Here is an 8,399-nt window from a genome sequence, read left to right as displayed (position 1 = left end):
GTAAAGTGTATGCATGTTTCATAGATTTTTCCAAAGCCTTCGACTTCGTGAATAGGACAAAACTGTGGAATATTTTAAGGCTAAGAGGAGTAAGCAACAAAATGCTTAAATCAATCCAAGCAATCTATGCAAGTGTTAAAGCGTGTGTCAAATTTAATAATAATTTATCAACATGTTTTGATTGTCCATTGGGTCTACGACAAGGGTGTATCCTAAGCCCTCTTCTTTTTTCTATTCTTATCAATGAACTAGCTTATGAAATCGAAGCATGTTGCGCACCAGGAATTCAGCTTCATCCTGAACTTGTACAGTTATTTCTTCTTTTATTTGCTGATGATGTTGTGTTTATCTCTGATACAGTGTTTGGTCTACAGAAAAGACTTGATGTCCTAAAGATATTTTGTTCTGAGAATTGTTTGTCGGTAAATATGGAAAAAACAAAGGTAATAGTCTTCAAGAAAGGTGGAAGACTGTCGAAGTATGAAAAATGGTTCTATAATGGTGTACAAATAGAATGTGTTTCCTGGTACAAATATCTAGGTATGTATGTATGGACCAAACACATAGAAAATGTATGTCTGCAGGCTAAGCAAGTTTTATTTGGTATTTTTAGATCACTGTCAATGTTTAAGCCATTACCTTTTCACTTGTTCTTTAAGATTTTCGACACCAAAGTTTGTCCAATTTTATTATACGGTGCAGAAATATGGGGACTGAATGTTGTTAACGAAATAGAAGTTATACATGTAGCAGCTTGTAAACGATTTCTAGGAATTAAATCCTCTGTTTCAGCGCATGTTGTGCGAGGCGAATGTGGAAGATATCCATTGTATATTTATACCATCAACAGGTCTATCAAATATTGGTGTAAAATATTGAAAATGTCAAATGAGCGATATGTAAAGAAATGTTATAACATGCTTGTACAAATGGAAAGTAATGGTTGCAGGAGCTGGGCATCTAGGATAAAGCATATATTAGAAGTCTATGGATTTGGATTTGTTTGGCAAGAACAGATGGTTCGAAGTGAAACGCTATTTTTAAATGAATTTCTTGGTAGACTCAAAGTTTCGTATCAACAGGACTGGCATTCTGCACTAATAAAAGGCACAAAAACATTTGGATACACGTTGTTTAAACCTATGTTCGGTGTTGAATCTTATATCTTCATAGTTAGCTATTTTAAACATAGACGTGCGCTTGCTCAGTTTAGATCGGGGTCTCATAAACTACGAATAGAAACTGGCAGGTATATTGGTGAGGCTAGAAATGACAGATTATGTAATATCTGTAAATTGCCATATATAGAAGATGAATATCACTTCTTACTTATTTGTAATAAATATCAAGTATTGCGGCGACTGTATATACCTTTACACTTTTATGAATATCCAACAATCCAAAAATTTAATACGCTTCTGCAATCATCAAATGCAAGCATCTTAAAACATTTATCGGCATATATATATCAAGCTATGTTACTGAGACAGTCCTCATTATAACATATTTTCTCACTCTGTAATTCTCAAAGTGTAACCTGGGCCTATGGCCTATATTACTTTTCTGAAATAAACCACCTATACACGATATCGCTAAAAGAATGAGAAAAACATATTTGTTAATGACATATTCTAATGTAATTACTACCAGCTATCCACCTTATATTTCCAATTATGTTTCTAAATATGGAATCACAAATGGGAATTGTTTTTTTTAAATAAATAAAATAATCTTTTTTCAGCTACATTAAATCCCTATGCAGATACTCAAAAATGACTTTAACACATCTCTCAAACTGAACATTCGGGTAACCTTGCTATCACACCCCTAGTGGAATTTGCCTGGACGGAATAGAACCAGGTCATGACGGTCCAACGCTTTATTCACAAGAAACCACACCCTTTGCTTGTCACGCCGAAGACCCAGGTTCGATTCCCCGAGTGGGTACAGCCTGCGAAGCCCATTTTTTGGTGTCCTCAGCCATGATATTGTGGGAAGATTACTCAAAGCGACGAAAATCTCACTCACTCACTCGTAAGACCTGACTGTACAGCCATACTCTCCTACAAAGCAACCATGGGCTGGTTCATGACAGGTTGTGCATTCATACGTTATGTCACTATTCGCTTTGCGTGAAGTTATGCTATCCATGGCTGATAAAGGCTATTCGTGACATATCTCTGTGAAATATAATGTGCCGCATAGGATTGCCTTTGTTCTCTTGCTCACTTCACATGTTCGTACACCACAGATGATATTGACGAGGCAGTTTTGTGTTGAACATTCTCCTGGCGACATGCATGAGTATAAGATAGTCTATACCAAAGTGACAAGCGACAAGTTTATTCTGTGTAGAGGCCTTAAGGCCAAGAGCACATACCTATACATAATAATGGTTGTGCATACAAATGGTTTTAAGGAAGGTTTTTAACATGTTTCACATTTTGTGATGACAAGGGTTGGTATAACTTAGTCTTACAGGGAAATGTGTGATAGAAACGGGGTATAAGCTGTACACTCAAAACTTTATGACATGGACACTAATATCAGGTGGAATTCATGTTCTATAATGTTCGTGTAACAAATAAGTTGATTACATGCAGTGTCATTATCATGTCTCAGTTTACTCACTTTCAACTTATTTGACTGGAAAAGCAGTTTACAATGTATAAGGAGTAAACCTTTGTGGCTGAAAAATTATATTACGTATTTAACAGAGATTTAAAGTTAGAGTAAAATGGGAAATCATTCTGACCTGATATCTTATCATGCCATTCATGAAATTGAATGTCCACGCATCTTTGGGAATACATACTCATAAATACTTTATAATCACCAGAATCCTGTGCAATCCAGACATAGGAAAATAAAAGTCTGCTCAGTCCGGTTACCCAATTTACCATTCCATTGTTATCAAAGAACTTTCAACCCCATATTTCAGCCCCGTACAAAAGAATAGGCATTATTTTTGTATCAATATGTTTACAGCTACTTTAAATGGAAGAGCAGGGTATATTTTCATCAATTTATTTATATGAAACAGAGCTTTTCTAGCCTGTAACGATAGGCTCTGCTCTGCTCTGCTCTTGACTAATAATACAAAGGTACATCCTGAACCTCTCTGCCTAAATAAAACCACTTTTCTGCACCCTTTAAGTAACCACCATTGCTAAAATCAATAATATTTGATTTCTCAATGTTAACTTCTATGCCCCACTTTACACAATAACGATATACAAAATCTAGCTTTTTCTGTAAACCAACTACGGAATCGTCCACTAATGCAGCATCAGCATCATAATAAATAATAAATAACCGTAGCAGAATTTCTTCTATTTCTTCTGTAACAGAAATCCCTCTTAAGGTACCATTACTAAATTCTAGTGTTAATTAATTCAGTTATAAAATGAGTAAACAGAACTGAACTTAACATTCATCCCTGACGGACACCGCAGGTAGTATTAAATGTTTCTGATTTACGGTTATTCAAATAAATACAAGCTTTCACTTTGTTATACATATCATCAAGAAGAGCATAATATTTCCCAACAAGACTTTTTGTAAGTTAATATATTTAATGACTTTTGTCTATCAACACAGTCGAGAGCTATACAAAAATCTATAAAAACTTCATAGAACCTATGTCCTGATTTACGAAGAAATTTTTGACATAACGATTGCAGAACAAAACTATTATGTACTGTGGAATAACCATTCCTAAATCCAGTTTGCGATTCATGAATGATAGAATTTGTATCCAACCAAATCCTCAAACGTAGTTCCAACAGAGACGTAAATACTTTACCCAATATGTCAAGACATAATATTCCGCGATAATTATTTGGGTCTGTTACATCACCCTTCTTGAATAAAGGCAAGATTATACCAACATTCCAGGATTCAGGGAATTGTCATTTGTCTCAAATGGTATTGAACAAAACTTCTAGAAAAGGAATAATGAACTAAGTCTTTTTGTAAAACTCAGGACGAATTCCATCCGGTCCCGATGCTTTTTCCGATATAAGAGAATTCATAGCCTTTTTAATTTCCAGTTGTGTTATAGGATCTGACAAAATAGAGGAACTATTACAATCTTCACAATCAGTGGAGTCATGATAAGTTATAAAATCATTAACAACATCATCAAGGTTTGGATTTAACAAAGATTTAAAATATAAATACCAAGATTCAATAGCAATACTGCTGCTATTGCTACTGGCTGATAATACGGAGATCGATTTCCGCCAGAACAGCTTACAATTTTTCTCTTCAGTTGCAGACATACTTTCTGCTACAATCTTATCATTATGCAATTGCCTCTTTAGTTTACATGTAGTACGATAAACCCATTTTGTTTCTAAATATACTGAAGGTAAAATTTGAGGCAACACCTGATTGAACATGATGTAAATGAAACCATTCACCGCAGGACAGGTGAAGTCAAGGTTGCCGCTAGTCTAGGTCGACTCAAATAGACCAATTTGGTGGATGATAGATTGCTGTTACGAATGGCACGTCAGGAACCATTCTGGTCTTCAAATCAACGCCGACAATGGTGGCAGCAAAGGACTGACTGAATTTGGTTTTACTCCCCTTTTAGCAATATTTCCGCAACGTCGCGGCGGGGGACACTAGAAATGAGCTTCACACATTGTACCCATGTGGGGATTCGAATCCGGGTCTTCAGCGTGACGCGCCAACGCTTTAACGACTAGGCTATTCCATCGCTCCGGTGGCAGCAAACGACGGGAGTCAATGTGTCACTGGGGCCAGTCAACGCTGAATGCAGAGGAGTATGGCGATGACATCATCGAGAACACTCTGCTGCCTTTTCTGCAGCCAATCCTGATGTTGCGCACATCTACTAGGACGACAATGCACGTCCTCATCGTGCCAGGATCATTACCGAACTTCAGAGGCAGCACAACACTGAATTCCCCGATTGGCCAAATGTAAGTCCAGATCTTAATCCGATCGAACACGTGTGGTGCGCGATTGGTAGGTGTATTTCTGCCAGGAACCAGCGCATGGCCAACATTCGAGAACTCAGGCAGGCTGTGCTAGATGTATGGAACAATCTGCCTATGCTTTTTTTCTAATCTCATGCTATCGACGAGGAGACGCTGTCAGGAAGTGATTCAGGCTCATACACGTACTACCGATGATCCAGTTATTGTTTCAAATGCCAATTTCAGTGGATTCCATTTCAAGAAGTTCTATTGTTCCACAAAATATTACAGAGTTGGCAAGTTTATTTTTTTATCAAAATGTGAATACCCTTTGGTATGTCCATTTTTGATGAATTTACCACTCTATTTCTGCAATGGAATACATGATCTTGATTTAATAAATACACTGTGTTGTGTGGCTGCACTTACTTTCCAGATAGTGTAGAATGTATTCACATACACGTTGCATTTTACGTACCAAACATGTATCTGAAAGCTTTCGTATCTTAAACTTTTAGGTGTTGCTTCAAATTTTACCATTCGTATAGTTTCGTATGTCTTCCCTAATAGGAATGTAGAACTCAGCAATGATATACCTAAGTGGTAGCCCTTCCAGGGACCGCCACTGTTCATTTCCTTTTAACCGTGACAAAGTGTATTGTGCTGTCCAACGACAGCCAGTTGTCCTACTTCAATCTTTGTAGAAGTCCGCGCTGGCTGTGTGGGTAAGATGACTGGCTTTATGTAGTGACAATTAGTTGCCTGAATCTGAAAGTGTCGCTTCGAATACCGGATGGGACTCAACCTCAAAAATGTACAAGAATCGGCACTTTACTGAGAAATTGTAATCCCGAATATATAACATATGTAACATTTGACCACTTTCTAAATGGCTATGTGTATTCGTAGCTTTTCGGTCGTGGGTGCTGTTTCAATTTACGCTTATCATGATTCCAGACAGATTGTGAGCCGTTAAGTATGGAATCCGAGAAGGGACGTTGTCGCGCTCTCAAAAACAAGCAAAATGAGGCAAGATTAACCAAAGCGCGACAATGCGACAGCGCGACAATGTCCCTTCCAGGATTCCATAGTTAACCATATGCATGTATGTTGTCATTCACGTTGAGGTTTGAGTGAATTTTAGGTCATTATATATTATCATTATATCTATTTTCCCCAGAACCAGGAGAAATCTAGACTTTATTTATTTAAGACTTTTGTGGGAGGGATATAATGAGGTTGACCAGGAGACAGACTACTGGCACGTCTAAGGGCCCAGTGGTGCAGAGCGAATATAAATCATACCATTTGTCAGCACTCGCCCCTTTCCGTAACCTTCAAAGAAGACTCGTCCCCGTCTCGATGCTTGTTATGTACGAAAATAGGACAAACCATTCAGAACGCGCGTAATGAGGGCGGTGCTTTGATAAAACTAGTCCCCAGTACTTAAACCGGTTATATATATTCTTTTATTTCCTCCGAAGGAGAGTACAAGGTCATGGCGAAAGATTATTTACATAGATTTACAGATAGATTTGGATGTTTTAAGTACTTTGCTGTGCGCTACAGAAAATAGAGGTGAAGATAGAAAAGTCTTTTATGACACTCCTGGCGTATAGTTGGCTGGTTTCTGCATCGGTCTGCATTGGTTGGTTGCACGACAACAGGCATGCAACAATGTCTACATCTGACTTCTCGTGAAGACACACGCTGATCTCAAGGGGACCAACACAACTGATGTCAAACCACAGGATATCCCTCAGATTGGTAGCTGGCTCACATTGACATACAACCGCATGAGTCAGGAGGTCTGCACATATTCTGTCACACAGTTTGCACACGCCTGTGTCTCTTCCTGGTCTCCATGATGCACACTTTCTGATGATGGATAATGCTGCTCTCTTCAGTTCAGGATAGTCTTTGGAGATCAGCCAAGCTGTATGAGGTCACAGTGTTGGGTGGATTGTCTTGAAGTGTTGAAGGTCAGGGTCAGAGTTGAGACGTGTGTTCCAGTTGGTGATCTCTGTGTTGTGAACTACTGTCTTTACCATTCTTTTCCATTTCTGTTGTTTTCGAATATGCCTGAATTTAGAAAGTTCTCTATATATGTGCCAATAGTTTATGTTTTCCGAGGATTCTGTAAATGTCTGGGATGAAACCAGCACTGGGTCTTCCGCCGTTATGTTTGTGTAAATACAACCTTGTCCTGAGGATCTCTCGTGATAGAACATGTTTCTTGTTATTACACAGCTGTCCAAGAAAGAGGAGCTTCTTAACATTAATATGTGATTCCAGTGAAGTCCAGCCGAGGAGTGCTCTACATATGTCAGTTCTGGTGTGGCGGGGGAGGCCTTGTATGAGCTTTAGGGCAAAACGTTGTGCTCGTTCCAGCGCTATCATCTCATCACTGGCGATATTGTTCCACAGTTCACAATCGAATAGTGCTCTTGGTATGGCAACTGATCGCAGTAGCTTAGACGATGTTATTGGACTTAGCCCCCGTGGATGACAACCTGATCTGGCAAGTGCCATTGTGGTTGATTTCAGTTTGGAACAGCTCTGTAGTGTTCTCTCCCATGACTGGAATTAGGAGTTCAGGATAATCCCCATGGGTACAATGCTTAATCTCTGGACACGGCGCTGGAACTGACTTCCTTTCCTTGTATAGAAGAATCGGTGCCATCAGCTTGTCCTTTTTGCCAAACCGAACGACTTGGGATTTTGTTGGAGAGAAGGTGAATTTCCATGTTGAGCTTTATTCTTGACAGATGTTGACCATGTCCTGTAGATTTGCGTTCACTGGGCTCATTAAGGCGATGCCATCCGCCAATGTTGGTGCTGCAACATGAAGATCAAGAATCATTGCACCTTTCTTACTTTGATTGAGACGTTGTAGTAGACCATCTATGTAGAGCAGGTATAATTTTGCGGAGAGAACACTTCCTAGTCTCACACCTCTATATAGTGGGAACCAGTATGATAGTTCGTTCTTGGTTGCAACACAACTTGTCATGGATTTATACATACTGTCAATGGCTATCCATATGGCATTGTGTATGCTCAGAGTGTACAGTTTATGGAGAAGACCTGCATGCCATGCGGTGTCGAATGCTTTAGAGCTGTCGAGGAAACAGTTGTTAAAATTATCTGATCTCTCAAGGTAGTGGTGAACAGTTTCTTGAATGACCAAGGATGTATGACACGAAGACAGTCCTTTCTGGAACCCATACTGTTGGTTAGACGGGAATGATGTAGAATCTGCAAATTCCGGAACCCTCTTACTAAGGACAGACTCGAACAGCTTGAATATTACAGGAAGCAGCGTGACACCCCGCACAGGACCAAAAACCGGACAGTAAACCATTGAAATAAACGTAAATACAGTAGGAAATACATGCCATGACCGGATTTACGTATGTTTTCAGATATTTCTTAACTTCGGGCATATAT

This window comes from Haliotis rubra, unplaced genomic scaffold (assembly GCF_003918875.1).
Source record: "Haliotis rubra isolate DU_JTF1 unplaced genomic scaffold, ASM391887v1 Scf1292, whole genome shotgun sequence".
Lineage (NCBI taxonomy): Eukaryota > Metazoa > Mollusca > Gastropoda > Lepetellida > Haliotidae > Haliotis > Haliotis rubra.
The sequence above is the reverse complement of the archived record's forward strand: the minus strand, read 5'-3'. Positions refer to the sequence as shown.